The sequence below is a fragment of the Dasypus novemcinctus genome, chromosome X (assembly GCF_030445035.2).
Source record: "Dasypus novemcinctus isolate mDasNov1 chromosome X, mDasNov1.1.hap2, whole genome shotgun sequence".
NCBI lineage: Eukaryota > Metazoa > Chordata > Mammalia > Cingulata > Dasypodidae > Dasypus > Dasypus novemcinctus.
This window is the reverse complement of record NC_080704.1, coordinates 161443169-161465747: the sequence shown is the minus strand read 5'-3', so window position 1 is coordinate 161465747 and position 22579 is coordinate 161443169. Positions and strand designations below refer to the sequence as shown.

At 41.1% G+C, this 22579-nt stretch overlaps 1 protein-coding gene and 1 pseudogene across 2 annotated transcripts in view; one reads left to right on the top strand and one right to left on the bottom strand.

Annotated features, from left to right (window-relative positions):
- ATP11C (ATPase phospholipid transporting 11C) overlaps nt 1-22579 on the top strand; it is a 211215-nt gene that overhangs the window by 20286 nt on the left and 168350 nt on the right. The window lies entirely within an intron of this gene.
- LOC111759619 (U6atac minor spliceosomal RNA) lies at nt 15583-15689 on the bottom strand (annotated as a pseudogene).

The window sequence follows — 22579 nt, the reverse complement described above, 5'->3', positions numbered from 1 at the left end:
ACTTATAATTATTCATTTTGATAGGTGTTATAAATAAAGTGACTAGGAAGTGACTAGGGTACAGAGATAATAATAGAGTATTTGGTTGTTTTTTAATATAACGCATTTCTTTTTTTAATTTATTTTAATTTTTATTTATTTCTCTCCCCTATCCCTCCCCCCCAGTTGTCTCTTCTCTGTGTCCATTGGCTGCATGTTCTTTTTGTCCACTTCTGTTGTTGCCAGTGGCACGGGAATCTGTGTTTCTTTTTGTTGTATCATCTTGTGTCAGCTCTCCGTGTGTGTGGCGCCACTCTTGGGCAGGCTGCACTTTCTTTCGCGCTGGGCGGCTCTCCTTACAGGAGGCACTCCTTGCGCGTGGGGCTCCCCTACGCAGGGGGCACCCCTGAGTGGCAGGGCACTCCTTGCGCGTGGCCGGGCACTCCTTGCGTTCATCAGCACTGCACGTGGGCCAGCTCCACACGGGTCAAGGAGGCCCCAGGTTTGAACCATGGACCTCCCATTTGGTAGACGGACGTCCTATCCACTGGGCCAAGTCCGTCCTATCCACTGGGCCAAGTCCGCTTCCCAGAGTATTTAGTTTTGATAGGTTGGCTAGGAAGTTGTCTCCGGGAAGACTTTTAAGCAGAAGGAAAGCGGGACTAGTTTAGAAAGGGTTTGGAGGTAGAGATTGGAACCAACTTGTTCAAAGGCCCTGAGTTTGGCAAGAGCCAAGCATGTTTGAGAAACTGAAAGGCTAGTGGGGCTGAAAGGTACACTCAGTGGAGGAGGCGGGAAGGTGGCAGTGAAGGGGTATAGGAACTTCCAGGGCACTGTCTTGGGAGAAATTTGTATCTTATAATTTGAACTTCTTGAAGTCACGAAGGTGATTTAGAGACTCGAAGGGTGATGCTAATGAAGTTGTCTCATCAATTCACAAATAATTATTTAGCACCCTGCTATGTGCCAGGCACAGTTTTATTTGTTTGGCATATATTGATGAATGAATGATACAGCTGAAAATCTCTGCCCTCACAGATTTTACATTCTAATGGGGGAGGCCACCATTAGGGTAAAGGCTAAACTGATATAACAAAGAAATCTAAAGTACAGTGGCCAGAAGAAGATAGATGTTTATTTCTCTGACATGTACCGGCCCAGGACAAGTAGGCAGACCCTGTTCCATGAGGCCATCCAGGGACTCAGGCTAGTGGGTCAGTTCTGCCTTTCTCAACACAGGGTTTTTGAGTTCCTGCTAGCTAGAAGGAGAGAAGTCTAGGGCAAGCTCCTTTAGGATGATGACTGGGAAGTTTCACACATCACTATTGCACACATAATATTGGAGAAACCTTAGTCACATGGTTCTCCACAGTCACCAGGAAGACACAGTGAAGTTTCTAGTTGGAAAGTTCAGGAAGAAAGGAGGAACAGATTTGGAAGGACAACCAGTAAACTAACAGGGAGACACAATAAACAAGATAAATAATTGTAATATGTTGTATGTTAGTGAGAAGTGCTAAAGGGAAAATAAGGCAAGGAAGGAGGCCAGAAGGTATCAAACTGTGGGGCTTGCAATTTTTCATAGGGTGGCAAAGGAAGTAAGGCCTGATGAAGGAAGTGCCGTTTGTTTTTCAAAGATTTATTTATTCCTCCTTGCCCCATTCCCCCCCATTGTCTGCTCTCTCTGTCCATTTGCTGTGTGTTCTTCTGTGTCTGCTTGTATTCTCATTAGGTGGCTCCGGAAACTGATCTTGGGACCTTCTGGAGTGGGAGAGAGGTGATTACTTTCTTGTGCCACCTCAACTCCCTGTTCTTCTATGTCTTATTTTCTCTCCTCTGTGCCTCTTGTTGTGTCGTCTTGCTGCGCCAGCTATCCACATTGGCCGTCACTCCTGCATGGGGTGGCTTTCCTGCACTGGGTGGCATTCCCATGCAGGGTGGCTCTCCTGTACAGGGCCACATTCCTGCATGGGCTGGCACTCCACACGGGCCAGCTTACCCTTACCAGGAGGCTCTGGGCATCGAACCCTGGGCCTCCTATATGGCAGACAGGAGCCCAAGGCTTAAGCCACATCTGTTTTCCCCAGGAGGTACCACCATATGAATAAAGGCCTGAATGAAGTCTTGGGAACAAGACACCACCATTCAGGATTGTTATGGAGCCTACCATAATGCAGGGTTAGTTTTCATCTCAGAATCTTTAGTTACGGGAAAGGGCCCATTATGACACAATTTCACTTTTTGGTAAGGCCAGAGAGGGCCTTATGCAATGAATGCTAAATTGCTGAATTACAATGCTAGGACTTGAACTGAGGCCTCTGTACTGAGAGGTTTCTATCTTGGATCTTTGGTAGATGGTAAGTTCCTTGCAAGAAGGGAAGGACTAAGGCTGCCTCAATTTTACATAGTCAGCGCTCTGCAGTACACACTTAAGGATGTTGCACATATTTGGTTTTGTTTGTATGTGGGTTTTTTTTTTTTTTTCATGGGTGGTAAGTTTTTTTCTAAGGGTAGAAACTATTTATTATCCAAGCCTGGGAAATTTGAGTTAGTCATTATTGCAGTTTTATGGATGTGGCAACATAAAAGAGTGGAAACATTTTCATCTTTGTCCTTGATCATTCAAAATGTGCTTAGGTAGTCATTTCAATTACAGAAAGCAATACTTTCCAACCCTTCACTACTTCCTTTCACTATATTTGAGTGCTGCTTTAAATATATTTTGATATAAAATACATGAGCTCTTTTTCCTACTCATGCATCACTTTTTTTTTTTAAAGGACAACTGATTTGTTTAAGGGGATAAAAAGAAAATTATTTTCTGCCTACTTTTTCTCTAATATCCTAGGTTGGGGTATGTAGGTTGTTTCTGAGATTTCTTATTTTCTTAGTAATCATTATCTTTCGTCAGGGAATTTACCCTTTAGAAAGGGAGAAAAGACACATAGATAGCTAATGGAAATAAAAGGTAGAGAGTGATGAATGCTATAAGAAAGGTAAAAATAAAATGCCCCTGTAGTGCAGAGACTGGAGCGAGGTAAGTAACCGTGACATTTTTTCCTTCCACAATGGTAAAAGACAATAAAGTTAACTTTGAACTGAATATCTAATGTTCTCAAAAGGAATTTTCCCTTCTTGGAAAAGGGAAGCATTTGATCTGATGCCTTTCTGTAAGTACTTTTGTGAGTCCAGCCTTTTCTTAGGCACAAAGTCCTTTTTTTCTCCCTCTAATTTTACAACATTGAGAAAAACTCAAGTCAGACTGGTAAGACACTGCTAATCACTTCACATTAGTTTTTAGAGGCATGGAAATTATCCTTGAATCTTTCCTTCCCCCACCACTCCGTCTTACTCAGGCCATCACCAAATTCTAAAGATCGTGCCTCCTAATTATTTTTTGGACCCACTCTTCTCTCAAACCATTTTCTGCAAAGTAGCTAGGCTGATTCTTTTAAACCGCCCCCCCCTCGTCCCCCAGTTTGAGTTTCAAGCTAAGAATCCCTAGTGGTTCCCTTCAAGCCTGAGTGAAATATTTGATCTTACTTGAATAAGATCAAATTCCTCACCCTTTGTATCAGACCCTGCCGGTTTCTACAAGTCTTTGACCTCCGACCCTCATCTTCCCGCACTGGCCTTCCCTCAGGACTAACCCCTCCCCTCCTACCTCAGGCCCTGCGGGCTGGAATGCTCTCCCCAGGGACCCCATTCCTACTCCTTCATAACTCAGCTCAAGTGTCACTTCCTTAAGGAGGTCTTCCTTGACCCAAACTGAGGTCAGGTCACCTGGCCGCAAGGTCGGGTAGCACCTTGTACTTCTCTTATGTAGTAGCTCTTCCTGGAATTGTAAGTCATAATGAATCTTGTGACTAGTTCTTGCTGCCTCCCCTTCTGGAAGAAGCTCTAAGGGGACATGTATGCTTTTGACTTAGCCACGGCTCTACCCACTGCCAGTGCTTCCTATAGTACAGGGCACCAAAGGAAATGCTCAAGAAATATTTGTTGCCAAAGAAAAGAGGCAGAAAAATCCCCAAATTATGTAAATTTGGATTTGGGTCTTATTTCAGGGCTGACATTCACTTATAGGTCTTCTAATGCTGGAATGTTTACAAAAGTCAAGGAAGGAGGTTATCAGCAGGACCTGGGAGCTGTTAGAAATGCAAACTCTTGGGCCTCTGACTCAGGTTTGCATTGGAATCTCTAGGGGTGGGGCCTAGCTAATCTACTGTAACCAGCCCTGCAGGTGATGCTGGTACTGTTCTTTAAAAGTGTTGATTGAAGGCAGGAAATAACTTTGTTTTCGGCTAGTCTGTGTCTGGGGTATTGGATGAAGCACTAGGCATGGGAACAAAGAATAATTTCAGTCCTCATGCTAATCCTTGATTAATATTCTTTTAGAAAAATCCCTTTACCTCAAAGGGCCTCCATTTACACATTAGTTCAATTGCTGTGGACACAGTGGCCACAGTAGTTGCTGAGGGAAGAAGAGATGTGATGTGGGGGCATTTTCGGGACTTGGAATTGTCCTAAATGATATTCCAGGGACAGATGCTGGACATAATATATCATGCCATAACCCACTAAATGGACTGGGGGAGAGTATAAACTACGTTGTAAACTATAATCCATGCAGATCAGCAGTGCTCCAAAATGTATTCACCATATGCAATGAATGTGCCACAGTGATGAAAGGTCATTGATGTGGGAGGAGTGGGGGTAGGGTAGGGTGTGGGGTATATGGGAACCTCTTACATTTTTTAATGTAACATTTTTTTTGTGATCTATGTATCTTTTTTAAAAAAAAGACAATTAAAAAATAAAAGTACATACCTTATTACTAAGTTGTTATGAACATGAAATGAAATAATATGAAAGCACTTTGTTAATGCTTAGTCATGTTAGGCGCTGATGATAATCTCTGCTAAGAATTGAGATTCAGGAAATGTTTAGATGGCAATTGCCTCTGTGAATTTGGTTCATATTGACTCCAGTGACATAAATAAGCAAACAAACATATATGAACCAAAGTAATAAATAGTTATTCTGCCAAATTCAAATGGTCTGAACAGAGAGATTCCCGCTTACAAGGTTTGCAACGATTAAGAGGTCATAAGGCTGTGACTCCATTCCTATTGAGACCATGGATTGGTCCATTGGTTCCATTGATGGATTAAGCAAGATGCCTACCTGGGGAGAACAGCATATTTACGCAGAAGGATAAGCCTTATTGAGGTGGGAATGGAGCAGATAAGGACCCATCCCTTCCAGACCCCTGCATTCCAAGAACCCTACCTCCTAGCCCACTACCCCCTTTTACAGCCCCTATAACCACAGGCTGTACTTAGACTAACCCCCTCCCCAGGGACTAACATTTCCTCGCCTGTTGTGCTGTATAAAGTCATATCCACCACCTTCTACAAGCGGGCTGAAGGCTCTCTTCAGACCCCCACCATGCTGGTAGGGGTGCTAAAGTCTAACATTCAGACCCCCTCCGTTGGGAGAGCTTCCCAATAAACTCCTGCCTGCCTACAGTCCTCAGTCTCCATGTCCCAGTGAGTGCCATTTTTTCTCTAACAGTAGGGCCATTTAAAACTCTTGTAGTAATTTCATTGTGTCCAACCTCCAAAGAAATGGCTAATGGTCCTATAGTTCATCTTTAAAACAAATCGAAGGTTAACAGTATATAATTTTTGAATAAAATGTAAAGGTTAAAAAAAAAAAAGTATTGACTGAAGGAAGAATTTGGCCAAGTAAGTGCGACATGCAATTTATACCTTCTCAGGAAATAAAATCCTTTATAAAATGAAGCAATAAACTTTTTGCCCCCTATTTAAACAATTGATGTCTTCAGATGTCAACTAAAAAGTAAGCGAGCTCTGCTTGATTGGTCAGCTGAAACCTGGACTTTAAAATAGTATAGGTACTTTCCAACCTCTATCCCCTCTGCACTCTAATCTACTGACATCCAAATCCAGGAAATGCTTCTATAACTGATAATGCCTGATTCTATAGCAACCGTTGGAGTGTGGTTTTTTTTGCCTTTAGAAAAATTATTATACTGAGGCAGATGAATTTTTGCTAAAGCTTAGGTTTTTGTAGTTTCAGAATTTATAACGAAAATGCTTTGAAGCATCAGCGAGGTGTGTAAGTGCATATTCTTGGTATGTTTGGATTCCAGGCTTGTGACTCCAGCATTAAGCTATTACAGCTGATGAATTGCCTGCATTGTTAAAAGGTCACTCGTTCCCCATTTCCTCATTCTGCTACTGACTTTAAATTTGCTCCATATTTGACTGATTTTTGACAAAGCCATTTCCATCCTATTGGAAGACACAGGAAATTAATTGCTGGTTTCTTTCTCACCCAACAGGTGCCCAAAACCCTTTGATTCTCTTTCCGATACTTGGTTAGAAGCACCGGATTTGAAAGGGGAAGGAAGATAACAAAAAAGTGATTAAAAAAAAATTAAATAAACATTTTATTTTAAAAATAGTGTTAGAGTTAACAGAAAAATTGAGCAGATAGTAGAGTTACCATCTTAACCCCCCCCTGTGTCCCCATTAACATCTAACAGTATGATAATTTTTTTCCAATTAGTGAGCTAATATCAATATATTATCTGTAAGTAAAATCCATAGTATATTCAGATTTCCTCCTTTTTCACTTGATGTCCTTTTCCTGTTCCTGCTTCCCATCCAGGATACTCTTATTACATTTCTTTTTTTTTTAAAGATTTATTTTTTTAATTTATTACCCCCCCCCACCCCGCCACGTTGTCTGCTGTGTCCATTCATTGTGTGTTCTTCTGTGTCTGCTTGTATTCTTGACAACTTCAGGAATCTGTGTCTCTTTTTGGTTGTGTCATCTTGCTGCATCAGCTCTCCATGTGTGCGGCCACTTGTGGGCGGGCTGTGCTTTTCTTGTGTGGGGCAGCTCAATGCAGGGCACACTCCTTGTGCGTGGGGCTCTCCTACGCGGGAGCACCCCTGCCGGGCACAGAGCTCCTTGTGCACATCAGCACTGTGTGTGGGCCAGCCTCACCACATGGGTCAGGAGGCCCTGGTTTGAACCTTGGACCACCTGTGTGGTAGGCAGGCGCTCTATCCCTTGAATCAAATCCGCTTCCCTCTATTACATTTCGTTGTCATATATTAGGCTCCTCTCGCCTGTGACAGTTTCTCAGACTCTCATTGTGTTTTGTTGACCTTTGACAGTTTTGAGGAGTACTGGTCAGGTACAGTGTCCCTCAACTGGGATTTGTCTGATGCTTTTCTCATGATGAGACTGTGGTTATTGGGGTGGGTTTTTTTTTTTGGCAGGGGGGAATGGGGGAGACCACAGCGGTAAAGTGCCATTTTCGTCATATAATATCAAGTTTCTTTACTATCAACATGACTTAGCAATGTTGGTGTGGACCTTAATCACCTATCTACAGTAGTGTTTGCCAGAGTTCTCCACTGTAAGGTTACCGTTTCCCCATTTTTACACTGTACTCTTTGGAAGCAAGTCAGTAAGCATAGCCCAAGAGATTTTTTTTTTAATGGGACATTCCAAATAGTATCTTTCTGAGTGGGATCATCTCTCCATTACTTTTAGGAATCTCCCTTTAAGTTTCACTGTAATTAGGAGGCAGGTGTATACAGATGACCTGTTTCAAATGTTTATTTAAATTGTGAAATGTAGTCAGCTGATGAAGAGATTTGCAATTTAAATGAATATTTCAGTGAGTATTTGTTCTGGGACAGTTAAGGGGACCCTAATGTGCTTTTGCAAATGGTCCCTAGTCCAGCTCTTGTCCACATCCACTCTTATTCACCAATCTTCACATCTTCTCTATTTGCCTGTAGCTGCTCCTGGAATTTAATTGCCTGCCAGCTAAAACCTCTCTGAGACATTTGGGTAGATAGAGTGGCCAGGGTTTTTTAGCTTGGCAAGAACTCACTTCTAAAATGATATTTGAAAACATTGTTTGTGCGTCTCTGCAGTGCTTCATTTGCCAAAGTAGATGCCCTAAAGATTTGCTTGTCTTCCTGACTCCTTTCTTATTATCTCATAGCAGTGCCTAAGCTATTGATTTGAAAGGGCTAACAACCACCCATCCGTGGTTTGTGCAAATTCTGGTATCTTAAGAACTAATGAGAGCTTTGAAAAAGAACATTGCTTCATATCAACTCAAGTCTACTTTCAACCAGATAATATACAGCATGTGTTAGAGAGAACGTCCCTTCCTAGAAATCACCAGATTCAAAGAGAGCAAAGGATGAGGGAGAAGCAATTAAAGCAGGTGTGACAGTACTTGGCTCAGATGCAGATGACCAGGGTCAGCCCCATGGGGACATTGTCTCCAGCAGCCCCACTTCTCTCTCTACCCACCCCATTCCTAATCCCCACCCCTAATTCACTGTCCCTGGCTCCTTACATGAATTTAAAGTGTTTTTCAGACTGTTGTAGAAGAAAAAGCACCCAGAAAGCAAACAGTTAACTTCAGTATATTGTTAGTAGTTTTGGATTCTACTTTGACTGATTAATACAGAAGATAGGAGCAACATATGTTAGTTTGTTTATTTAAAAAAAAAAACCCATCCCCTCATTGTTTGCATTTACTGTGTCTATGTGTTGTGTGCTGGTCTTCTTTTTAGGAGGCAACAGGAACCAAACCTGGGCCCTCCCATGTGGGAGGGAACTGCCTAATTGCTTCAGCTACTTCTGCTTCCTGCTTTGTTGTGTGTCTCATTATATTTTCCTCCTTGTGTATCTTGTATCAACTCACTGCACCAGCCTGTGGTGTCAGCTTGTTGTCTTGCTTGTCTTCTTTAGGAGGCACTGGAAACCTGGGTCCTCCCATGTGGTAGGTGGGAGCTCAGTTGCTTGAGCCATATCCGTTTCCCTCATTATGTTTAGTTGTATTTAAAATAACTGAAGGCAGTAATAAATCAACCTTAAAAGGCAAGTAGACAAAAATGGGGATTTTTTTTTCATTAATTTATTAATTGATATTCTGGATAATGAAGTCTGCAGGGACTCCCTGAATTTGAGAGATGTACAAAAAAAGGGAGCTAAAGAGTATTTTTACTTATATTTTTAATTTCTTAACATCATTGTACAGTATCTCTTGTGTATTGTGTTTATCACATGAGAGAATCCAGTACTGATTTTTAAAATTTATGTTTAACTTTTTAAAATAAACTTTTTATTTTAAGTAGTTTTAGATTTACAGAAAACTTTCAAAGATAATCCAGAGAAGTCTCATATACCCCACACCTGCTTTCCTCTATTATTAACATCTTACATTAATATATTTTTGTTAAAATTAATGAGCCAATGTTAATATTATCAACTAAGTTCACAGTTTAGGTAGATTTCCTTAATTTTTGCCTAATGTCCTTTTCCTCTTCCTGATTCCCATCCAGTATACTCCACTACATTTAGTTGTCATGTCTTTTTCAGCTCCTGTTGGCTGTGACATTTTCTCAGACTTTCTTTGCTTTTGTTGACCTTGACACTTTTGTGACACACTGGTCAAATTTGATGCTCCACAATTGGGATTTGTCTGATGTTTTTCTCATGATGAGACTTGGCTTGTTTTGGGGAAGGGAAGATCACAGAGGTCAAGTGCCATTCTTATCAGCTGTCAAAGCTACAGACTGCCAACATGTTTTCTCACAGTTGATGTTAACCATCATCACTTGGCTGAGATTGTGTTTGCCAGGATTTCCACAGTGAAGTTACTCTTTCTTTAAAAATGGGAATTTTTATTGATTTTCCTATGTCTCTGTTTCTGGGGAGGAAGATGGGTTATTTCACTTGCTTATTCTATAGAATTTATTGTGAGTTAAAGAAATTTTAGGTAAATTTTAGGGATTTTTCTTCAAGGCCCACTCTTACTAATTAGAGAAATTACCTACTTTGTTGGTAAGAGAAGTTGGTCAAGGCCTTAGTTGCTGATGTACAGTGTGGATTTGTTTACTTGTTCTAAACATGCTGGGGTTTTCAACAAAATTCCAGTTGATTACTGATGAATATTATTAAGTTGTTTAAATGACATTCTTCAAATGTAATAAAGTACAATGATTTGTAATTTGCCAGGTATTCAGCATTCTCACTTTCTCTCTCACCTTATTTTATATTTAGAAGTAACGGTGAAAAGTGTTTCCCTAAAGGAACCCCTTTCTATCTTCCTGGCTTTAGTAAGTACAATGGATTGTATAGATATTAGGGGTCTAGCAACCTCTTCCTTATTTATATGCCTTCAAATGCTAGTCCCAGTAACAGATGAAGATCAGATGGTACTAGGAAAAGAAGTCACCAGTATGTCTCATGTTGAAATTTAGCGAATTTCAATATCAAGTAGTGAGTGTGTCAAGTGGCAGAAGGGCCTCTAGGATGAATTTGATGAAATCTTTACAACAGCAGACTTAGGTAATCGTATAGTGTTGTTTGAGGCCTTTTCTTGCTTTGTAGTTAGATGATCTAAATTGTGTGACTATTAGTTATTTCCATTTCATCCTGTATCAAGGATCGTCTGTGCAGACTGGAATGAGATTTTTAGTTGGTGCGATGGTTTGAAGATGTATGTACCTCAGAAAAGTATTCTCCATTCCTGTGGTTGTGGACTCATTGTAAGTAGGATCTTTTGGTGAGTAGGATCTTAACTTAAGATGTGGTCTACCTCATTCAGGGTGGGTCTTTTTTTTTTTTTAAAGATTTAAAAAATTTTTTTTTATTTCTCTCCTCTTCCCCCCACCCCGAGTTGTCTGCTCTCTGTGTCCATTTGCTGCGTGTTCTTCTGTGTCCACTTGTATTCTTGTCAGCGGCACCAGGAATCTGTCTCTCTTTTTGTTGCATCATCTTGCTATGTCAGTTCTCCGTGTGTGCAGTGCCACTCCTGGGCAGGCTGCACTTTTCTCGCGCCGGGCGGCTCTCCTTATGGGGTGCAGTCCTTGTGCATGGGGCTCCCCTATGCAGGGACCTCCCTGCGTGGCACAGCACTCCTTGCACACATCAGCACTGCACGTGGGCCAGCTCACCACACGGGTCAGGAGGCCATGGGTTTGAACCTTGGACCTCCCATGTGATAGGCGGACTCTCTACCAGTTGAGCCAAATCCGCTTCCCTGCCATGTGTCTTGTCATGTGACAGAGGAGTCCAGGATCGCTGGCAACTGGTCTTAAGGGATAAAGCATTGCCTGATGATGCCTTGATTTGGACATTTTTCTCAGCCTCAAAACTGTAAGCTAATAAATTCCCACTGTTGGGAAGCAAATTTGGCTCAATGGATAGAGCGTCTGCCTACCACATGGGAGGTCCAGTGTTCAAACCCACGGCCTTCTGACCCATGTGATGAGCTGGCCCACGTGCAGTGCTGATGCTCGCAACGAGTGCCTTGCCACGCAGGGGGTTCCCCCATGTAGGGGAGCCCCACGTGCAAGGAGTGGTGCCACATACACGGAGAGTTGACGTGGCAAGATGATGCAACAAAAAGAAACACAGATTCCTGGTGCCACTGACAAGAATACAAGTGGACACAGAGAGCAGACAACTGGGGGGGGGGCAGGGCAGGGAAGGGGAGAGAAATAAATTTTAAAAATCTTAAAAAAAAATTCTCACTGTTAAAGGCCAACCCATTTTATAGTATCTCCTTTTGGCAGCAAAGCAAACAAGTACAGTCGGATTGTGTGTGAGCTCAGGAGGAAGGGTGATAAGAATTAGGAGCGAATGTATTTAAGTGGATCTTACTTCCTAATGACAGAAATCTCCACAAGAGATTTGGTGACACTCCAAACATGGAAAGAACAGAGGCATTTGGGTTTCATTGCTGACTCTGGCACTAGTTTGTTCTGTGATTTTTTTTGGGGGGGGGGGGCCGTAGTTTGTTGTGTAACTTCCCTCTGTGATCCTCAGATTTTATATTTGTACAGTGAGGGTAGATAAGCCAGTAGATTGCTTAAAACCCCTTAAATCTGTCTAGGTGTGGTTCAGAATGGGAAATAAGAGTATCAATATGGGCTGTCCTCCCAATTACAAGTTATGATCATGATTTGGTGCATTATGTAAAAATGTAAAGGAATCTGAGTTTTCCACAGAACATTTTTTATATAAGTTGGTTGGCATGGTCCTGATCAAGGAACTGTTACTAAATTATTATTTTTTTGTTGTAGATACAGCCACAAATATAAAAATGAATACATTTCCAGGAAATGCCTGTGGGCTACAGAGCTTTTCAATATAGGTGTTCTGAACCTAGAGATTTGGTGGTGTGGTAGAGAAAGTGGATAGAAATGAGGTCTCTATACACTGGACTCTGCATTCTCTCCCTGGTCCATCCTGTGTGACTCGCTCTTGCTCTCTCTTGTTGGTCTTTGAACAGTTCGCTTCTGCTCAGGGACTTGCCTCAGGGTGTCTCATGTTAAGAAGGCTGTGAGAGGACTGCTGGCTCTGCAGTGGTCAGAGCCCAGGGCAGGTCAGCCCTGGCTGAGACTTTGGGCCCCAGCCTGTTCTGAGTTGGGGAGAATTTCAGGAACCTCAGGCTGCTAGCTCAGCAAGTTAGCATGTCTCATTCTAACTTGGCGTACTCATGTTTTTGTAAGGCATCTCTAGCCTAGTTCCTTGTGACTAAGACTGACCTCGTACCTCAGTTCCAGTTACTGTGCCCTGTTCTGCTTTTCCTCTATGAATTCTGTTTGGATGCAGTGGTTAATTGCCCAGTTCCTCCAAGGAAGTTGAACTCTCCCCAGACTGATGCCTGTGGTTGGGTCTTTGCCACCATTGCTCGTGTCATTAGTATTAACCAATTAATTGCCTTTCACTAGACTTCCCCTGTTGTCTGCTTTCTCCTTGCCTGAGCATCCTTAATGCCCACTGCTCACCTGCCTAGGCCTCTGCTTGTTGGTATGCACTCTCCTTTTCCAGTTGTGCACTCTTTACTACTTGGATTTCCTCCTAGGCCTTGCTTAATTGTGACATCCAGTGGTTTTCTTTCTTGGGGGCTTTATAAAAATTCTATCAGTTTTTAGCTGCCTTAGTTTATTATTTCCTGATATTATAAACTAACCCCATGACATTTTTTATTGGGCCTTTTCTTTTTCTGTCTTTCTTTAAAACAAATCTCACATATCCCCTTTCATCCAGTTGTTACTTTCATCTTGGGTCCTAGAATCATAAAATCTCCACACTGGAAGAGACCACCAAAATCATCTGGTACAGCTTTCCATTTGATGGGGTAGCTCACTAACTCCTAAGTTAACCCATCTATCCCATTTTGGAGCTGCTCTCCATGTTAGAATGTCTTTCTTTGAGGCCAGAAATTATTCGTTCATTTTTTCATTCATTCATTTTCCCAGTCATTCAGTCAAAGCACTTATTAAACATCTGTTGTTGCCCAGGCATTGGGAGATATATATGTCATTATTAATTATAATTATATTATGTGTGTGTGTATATATACATGCACTGTCCCTGTACTCAGGGGGCTGCTAGTCTAGTGGGGGATAAATAAGTAAACAGGTAATCACAGTTCCTATCTAGAAGCATATAGTGGGCAGGAGAATGGGTCATTTCCTCTGTGTGACCCAGGGTGGGTTCATGGAGGGGCTCTTTCTGCCACTCCAATTAGCACTAATTTTCTGGTCTACCCCCCCAAAAAAGAGAAGAAACTCCCCATATTTCTTCTGTCTCTGCTTCTCCCTGATTGCCCATGAACTGATCTTTCTATATGCAAATTGTGGTTAGTTACTTTCCATTGCCTACTCCATAGGCTGACATCTAATTCCTTGGCACAGCTTTCCAAGCCCTCTGACTACCTGTCCAGGCCCATGGCACACCGTTTTCCATCAGGCTTTCAGTTCCCCAGAACTTTTGCAGTTTCCTGGCTTCACCAAGTTTATTTACTCTTCTATTACTGATGTACGCCACTGCCTGGAATGGCTGCCATTCTTATCTACCTGGCAAATTCATATTCCGCCTTTAAATCACAATTCCAGCTTTTCTTCCTCCATGAAAGTGTACCCCCACCTGTTGCCTGTTATTTTATCCTGTACATCTCTTCCTCCATTATAGCACATTTCACTAGTGGTGTATCCTATGTTGGCATATCTTCTTCCACCCCCACTCCTGCCCACCAGAAGATTTTGAGTTATTCCAGACTAGGCCATTATCTCTTATCTTCAACCTTAACACATAGCCTTAACACAGGGCCTGGCCCAGAGTGAGGAGTAATAAATATTTGTTGTATGAATGGATGAATAAATTAATAAATGAGTGAAGAAATGAAGACAAGTCTTCTGTGGTCTATTTTCTGGTTTAGGTCTCCTTTGGGGCTCTGAGAATGCTATTAAAACAACTCTATTTTGTAAGGGTAGTCATCTAACAAACTGAAAGCAGATCAAAATGGAAAGTAAATTTAGCACTTGAAATCAGATTCAACAGGACAATAGTTTTAATACTCAATTCAATTTATTTGCTTGCTAAATAGCAAGCTGCCAATACAACCAACACATAATAACTAGGTTGACAGCACATGACACATTTAAAGGTGGAAGATTCCAGAATTTCAGGTCCATTGGGCAAGATCCAGGTGGGTACCTTTTAAAGAGAGGTCTCAAGAGCCAGTTTAAATATGGCCTCAATGAAGGTTCCAAAACTGACAGTTGGAGGCAGGAGGCTCCGGTCTGGTCACAGTGTGGTGATGAGGATGACAGCAAATCTTGCAGGATAGCATGGATGTTGGCCCTGAGAGTCAGAGTGATGGGGTCATTCTTCCCCTATCTGATGCTCATCGAAGTGGTATCTGCAACTGGGTTTTTATAGGAAGTGCCCCCTCTGACTGGCACCAAGCCGGTCCATATCATGTTTTTCTCAATTTGTTTATGTTATAATTGTGGTCAACATGTTTACGTGTTTTTGGGATTGAGGATCATTAATATTATTTCAATACATACTGTTTTGACCATAGTTCCTTACAAATCTAGGACCTGAACACTGGCTTATGCACCAGCAGATACCAGCCTGTAGCTATCACAGAATAGCCTGCCAACAGGGAGACAGGCCTTTCATGGGCTTTGGAAAATTGTTCACCTTCTCCCACCCTGTAGGCTCTGCTGCCAAGATAAGCTTCTACCCTGTCTCTTCAAAACTCTAATCAAAAGGTAGAAATTGTTCAGAATGAAAAGACTTCTTTGCTGCTCTTGTAAATCAGAACACTTGTAAACTGAGGGGAATTAGTATTTGAATAGGCTTCTGTCTCATTAGGCAGTCCTTTGAACATGTCATCTACAAACTCTAGCAATTGGTAAGGCATTTAGTGGACGTTTATCAACTTAAGGCAGTTTGTTTCAAATAAATACCAAATGAGATATTTTGGTTCTAAATTATCACCTTCATGCTGGAGCCCTTTTGTACACAGCTATGTCAGTGAGCAGTGAGAGATACACACAAAGTTTTCCTGAACTTTGTCTCCTCTCCCTGTCATCCTGTCATTTAATCATGTTTTTTTCCCTTAGGCTGCAGATATTGTGAATGACAATGATTTATGATTGTTGAGCCAATCTTGCATTCCTAGGCTAAACCACATGTAGATATTATGTCTTATCTTCTTATATATTTTATGGATAAAAGTCATAGTTAGATGGTACACCATATGTATGTTGTATAGATCACTAGACCCTTTTCCATCCTTGTTAAGGTGAGTGCTAACCTTCTTGCCTATCATACAACACAGGTGGCATCCTTTTGCCTCACCTTAATTTGGTCTTTAGGCCAGCAGAGTGAGGAGAAAAGTAACAAACGTATTATCTATGTATTAGGCACAGTGTGTTTATCTCATTTGAGCTCATTCCATGGGAAATTGAAGTCCATTGAGTAGTTTGTACCACCCAAGTCTTGCAACTGGTAAATGGTAGTGTTGTAGAAGTTGAGAGAGGTTCAATTATTTGCATATAGAAAGGCCAGGACTCAAGAATGATTTTGAGAAGGAAAAATGATTTATTGACGGCTGGCCAGACTCGGGAGCTTTCTGTTTCAAACCCCAGCCCTGAACAAGAATTTTGAGTTCCTTTTATATAGAGAGAAAGGGTTAAATTATTCTTTGTTTCAGTGCTCAGTAGGCTTGAATTAGCATATATCGCCCACATCCTAGGTAAGTGTTTAGCATGGACCTTATACATTTGAGATAAGCTTTTAGCACATTTGGTTTGCATTTTTTCTGAATATTTAAAGTTTATAGAGTTTGCATTGCTAAACTGTTTCCTGGGACTGGAGTCGTTGCCATGGTCACCAAGGGCAGGACTGCAGCCTCTTATCATCCCACACTCACAAGTCTCAGACAGCGTAGGTTATCTACAAAGAGATGAAGAGCCTCCCACCCAGAGCCCACATCAGTAAGGTCAGAATTTGATTGCAGGTTTGTTTGGTAAAACCCGTTTTCAGCCTACTACAACATTTGGCCTCTCTCTGGAAGTGAGTACCTCCATGTGGGGAGGGAGGGAAGAAGTGAGGGTGGGTAAAGAGTTTGAGTTTGGGGAAGAGAAAAGAGAAATGCTCTCCTACTTTTCATTGCCATGTAAAAATCTGACCTTTTAGGTATGTCAGTAAGAACTTGGTCTGAATCTCAGGTCTGCCATTTATTTGATTTGCTACTTGAAGCACATTTTTCTCTTCTGAGCCCCATTAAAAAATTAATGTTGAATATTAACATGGAGCTATTATGAGGAATACAGATATACTATATTGGTGTCCATTACTGTCATTATTATTGATTTACAACCATTAAACTAGGTTTTTTAACTGGAAGTAATTAATTTTGATTTTGAAAATTCCAAATGAAACTTAGAATGCCTTCTGTAGTTTATTTAGTTCATTTTTTTATATTTTAACTTTTTATTATGGAATTTATAAAACTTAAAAACAGAGAAAACAGTATAATGAATTCCCCATGTACTTACAACCCAGCTTCAAATTACCAACATTCTGTCATTCTTGATATTTACATCTTTTCCCTATATAGTCAAAAGCTATTTCCTTTTCATAAAAATGGTAGTTTCTCTGCTTTTTACCTCTCCCTTCCCAAGTCACAAGAACACAATTGTGTTTACTAAACCAATTTGCAAAGTTTGGGCTTTCCTACTAGTTGGGAAGTGGTTGTCCCAGAATGGAAGATTGGAGTTGCCGTTTTCATTTTTATATGGGCAACCAACCATTTATAACTGGCTTTTGCCCATGGAGATCTGACAGCTTATGACTCCCTGAGACTCTCTTCTAACTCACACATACTACTTCAGGCTCCCGGGAGGAATGATTGCTTTTTTCACTGAGGTTATTTTGGTTATCACAAGTAGGGCCCAAGAGCGTCTGTGCTTCATTAGCCAGGCCAGAGAGGTAGCAATGTGAAAAGAGGCTGATTCTGAAAAGGGCATCAGGCCATCATCAAATAACCTTTCAGTGCCCTGGAGCTCAGGAAACCTGTCAGCTCCTGTTCCAGGAATCTATAGCTTTCTAGGAACTGATACCTATGATTATTTGGTTTTATAATGGAACACTTTCAACTAAAAGTGTTGTATGATAGATGAAAGAGATGAAAGTAGAGGAAAATCAGTTGTATTTTGATTGTCTCGCCATCCTTAGATGTTGTTGCAAATCAGAATGGGTAATCACTAGGCTTTATTTTCAGTGCATTCCTTCTAGCCCAGAAGCCCTTAAGTAAATATGTTAGGCCTAGAAAATACAATCTGTGGTTAATAGTTGCCTTAGCAATCTGATGAATATAATAAATAAATTATCCTCATATTTGTTAAGAAATCCAGGACTTCTTTGTTGTACGGTGATATTTAAGGTGTTGACAGATCTCTTCCATTTGCTTATTTTCCTCTGTTTTATATTCAGTTAGTATAATGTATCTTATTGTTTTTCAAGCACATCGACCATATCATCTTTTTACATTTTCACATTACATTATACATTAGTTAGGGTAGGTTTTATTTCCACTTTCTGATGAGAAAAATGACTTTGGCGTGTATTTTCTTCAAGATTACCATTGAATATTGTCTGAGTCATTATCTAGAACCCAATTCTGATTTTTTTCCAGTGCTCTTTGGAGACCTCTGGGCCTTGGGCCTGATCTGGCTTTCTAAATTTCATTGAACTGGGAAACATTAAAAAACTAAATGTCTGATGACTACCTTTGTCCCCACCATTAGGATCAACAAATTTGATTAAGGGGTCTATCTTAGAGAGTTCATGAACTTTGGTGGAAGATAAAGTTTTTATTTTTTTATCTTTTTTTATTAGAGAAGTTGTGAACTTATAAAATAGTTATGCATAACGTGCAGAATTTCCATGTATCACCCCTCCACCAACACCTTGCATTGTTGTGGAACATTTTTACAGATTATGAAAGAACATCATCAAAATATTACTGCTAACTATGGTTCATAGCTTACACTTGGTGTTTTTTTCCATAACTCCCCCTATTGTTTTTTTTTAAGATTTATTTATTTATTTCCCCCCTCCCTTCCATTATTTTGTGCTCACTGTGTCTGCTTGTCTTCTCTTTAGGCGGCATTAGGAACCAATCCTGGGACCTTCTGGAGTAGGAGAGAAGCACTCAATCTCTTGTGCCACCTCAGCTCCCTGGTCTGCTGCATCTCTTATCGTCTCTCCTACTTATCTCTCTCTGTTGCATCATCTTGCTGTGCCAGCCCTCTGCATGGGGCCAGCTTGCCACGCAGGCCAGCACTCCTGCACGGGCCAGCATGCTGTTGGGCTAGCTCGCCTCGGGGGTGAGCACTCCATGTGGGCCAGCTCTCCGCTCAGGCTAGTTCGCTGTGCAGGCCAGCTTGCCTTCACCAGGAGGCCCCAGGAATTGAACCCTGGACCTCCCATGTGGTAGCCAGGAGCCCAATCCCTTGAGCCACATCCTCTTCCCCAGGAAAGATTTTTATTAGGGTACCACCTATGTGAGAAAATGGGAAGGGATTTGAGCAAGTGTGGTCATGTCATCAGACCTTCATACATGTCTGACCCCTGAGTGAAGGAACAGGGAGAGTAGTATTGGTACTGGACAGCATTGCAATTAAAGCCTCTTGGGGCCTCCCTAGTCAGCCATCAGTGGAGTCCTGTGTCTTCCAGAAACAGGCCTCCTTTAGTGTCCCTGCTGCATTCAAACATTGGAGGGAAGCATTCCCTGGGAAATGTGCTTCAGCCCAAACACGAGGATGAATTTCTGATGCAGCATCTGGGCCTTTGGTCCGTTTTGCACCCTGTAGTTAGAGGTCTTTAAGTTGCAGCCTCTTGGCAACAAATGTCTTTCCTCTTCCAGTCCTCCTACTGCTCCTTAAAGAGCCAGCTTTAAATGTTTCCCTTTCTGGCAAACTTTTGTTTGAGGGTAATTCTCAGAATGTCACATAATGGTCCTACCACCTAGAATGATCATCCTCTAATCTCTGCCTGATATATTCATTTAATTAAGACTCACCTTTTATATCATGTCTAAAAAGTCTTCTTTTTAGAAGAACCCATACAGCTGAGTTGGGCTCCTTCTCATCTCTCACATAGCATCTTGTGTTTACCTCTATTGTGGGACCTGTCTTACTGCATTGTCATTATAAGCTTATTTGCCTGTCTTCCCCCTAGACTGCATTCCTTGAGAATAAGATTCTCTCTCTCTCTCTCTCTTTATCTATCTATCTCTCTGTTTTCAGTTTTGTACCTATGCAACCTGTTACTGGACCAAATAGCTAGTAGGTACTCAGGCAATATTTATTGAATGGATGAATGCATTTATAAGACTTTGACAGGTGGATCTAGGGAGAAGATAGTTGAGGCATAGTGAACTGCTTGAGCAAAGCCATGAAGGGGCAAGGATAAGGGATTTACTCTGTAGTTAATAAATGCCTTTCTTTTTTTTAAAAAAATTAGTGTATCTTGCTCAAAAGCTGACATTTTAGGGAAAGTGTATGATGCAAAACAGTGGGGGAAAGGAGTGTCTTCCTGGCAGTTGAGAATGATTCCTACTTGAGAACAATGTTTTGAGTATTTCCTGAGAGACTTTCCTGGGAGGAAACAGAATTGATGGAAATGGAATTTTACTGCTGCCAGGAAAAGTGTGATAAAGATCAAATCTCATACAACTACTACTACTAGAGTGGAAATTTCCATAGAGCAAAGGGATTTCAACGTCTCAGCTACTGGCTCATATATATTTAGTATTCAGTACAGCGGGACTGTAATTCTATAATGAGATCTGACCAGTTTTGACAATCCAGTTTGTAATGTATGAATTAGTGGCGATCCATTCATCTTGACATTTGCTGACTCTGCCAGATGTTGGTCATTTTTTAATGAAAGCAACAGAGAGCTGGCTGGGATCCCAAGTGTCAGTATCCACTAACAGGCACCTACCACTGCTACATATTGCCAGAGGAGGTAGACATGCTGAGGATAAGGCTTTACAAAGGTACTTTCTTAGCAACTAGAATTTTTGCCCCTGATCTCTATGTAATTTTCTACGTGATAGCCTGAGTTGGAATATGTATGAGGCAGGCAAGCATTCCTTTCTGCCCAGGCACAAATCTCTCCTGGATAGTCTTCCCCATGTCTTTTTTCTCCAGTTGTGCTTTTGAACAGATGCAAATTTCCTCATTTGTAATGTGGACATGAATAGTGGCACCAACCTCATGGGGTTGCTGTGAGGATTCAGTCAGATAATATATGCACATGGCTTGGCCTGGGTCTCGCATAGAGAAAATACTCAATACGTGGTCGCTAGATTTTATTAGGCAGTAGCAGTAGGAATCTGAAGATAAAATCTTAATACTTATAGTTGAATATTATCAAAGTCAGTTGTTCACCATGCATTTGTTGAACATCTGTGTTGTGATGATGCAATATGGGTCTCTAGGGAACTGGGCTGCTATGGCCCATACAGTAATTAAACTTAACTCACACAATTGCTGATGTTCATCTTCTTGCAGATAAAGACAGTTCATCTTGGCTGGTAAATAAGCAAAATCTACTCCATCTTGCTGTAACCTTGTATGGAATACCTTCTCCTCTCCTTCTTATTGACTCATCTCTCTCACCTTCAAATTTCTATTTGTAGTATATCTTTAGGTTGCATATATACCTCTCTTAAGAAAGTCCCAGACATGTGAAAACAAGATGGATGCATGATTTGTCCCTCCTTCCTTCGTTTTTGTTGGTCAGGTTGTGTGACCCAATAGTTCTTTCCTTCACATCCTTTTTACTTTTTTGTAGTTCACAGGGTATAATACCCTTTTTACCTCTTTTTTTTTCATTGTAGTCAATTTTATTGAAACATATTCAGAAGCCATACCATCCATCTAAAGTATACAGTCATTGGCATTTGGTGTCACAAGAGTTGTGCATTCTTCACTTTAATCAATATTAGCTTTTTCATTAATCAAAAAACAAACAAACCCTGGCCCTTAGTAGTCACTTCTCATGTCTCGATCTCTATCCTTCCCCTGCTATACGTAACTGCTTATCTATTTCCTTCTTTATAATTTATTTGTATTTTATGTAGACGGAGTCCAGCAATATGTAGTACTTTTGTATAGTTTCTTTCATTTAGCATATGTATTAGTCAGCCAAAGGGGTGCTGATGCAAAATACCAGAAATCTGTTTGCTTTCATAAATGGGTATTTATTTGAGGTAGAAGTTTATAGTTACCAGGCCATAAAGCGTAAGCTACTTCCCTCACCAAAGTCTGTTGCCATGTGTTGGAGCAGGATGGCTGCTGACATCTAGAAGGGTCCAGTCTTCCTTTTCCTCTTAAGGCTCCATGGTCCTAGCTTCTTCTAGTCTCAGCTGTAGGCTGGGATAAGTTTTGTCTCTCTCCTGGGCTCAGCTGCTCTGGTCTCTCCACAAGGTAATCTACAGACTATCAGGCTATTTCTCTTCCGGGGGCCTCTGCTGTGTCTATGGAGCCATTTCTATTCCTCTCTGTTCTTCTCCTTTGTGTTTACTCCCGGGGTTCCAGCATCCCAAACTCCAGCTAACTCCTCTGCCTTATCGTTTTCTCTGTGAGTCCCCACCCCCTTGGTGGACAGGGACTCAATGTCCTACTGATGTGACCCAATCAAAGCCTTAATCATTATTTAGTCAAGTAAAAGTAAAACCTATGATTCCAATACAATTTAATATGCAGAGATGCAGACCAGTTTACAAACATAACCCAATATTTCTTTTTGAAATTCATAAACTATCAAACTGCTACAGCATACTTCCTTCTTTTACCATTGATGGAAGATTATTAATATATTACTGTACACTACTGTCCATGGTTTGCTTTGGTTGTTTTTTATTGCCCAGATATCCCCCTGATTTTAACATCTTGTAACATTAATGTACATTTTTTACCACTCTCAAAGTTGTTAATTCTACAATAGAGCTTCTCTTTTTCATATATAAACACACATCTCCTGTAACTGTCTTGCTTATTTCTCTTCTAAGTCTCATCCTATTGTATCAAGAACCTACCTCCTCCTTACTTCTCCATCCTGTTTGAATGCCAGAAACATGAATGGAATTATGGCTGCTAGGGACTAGAATATTACTATTGACAGATGTGTACCAAGGCAAAGGGAGGAA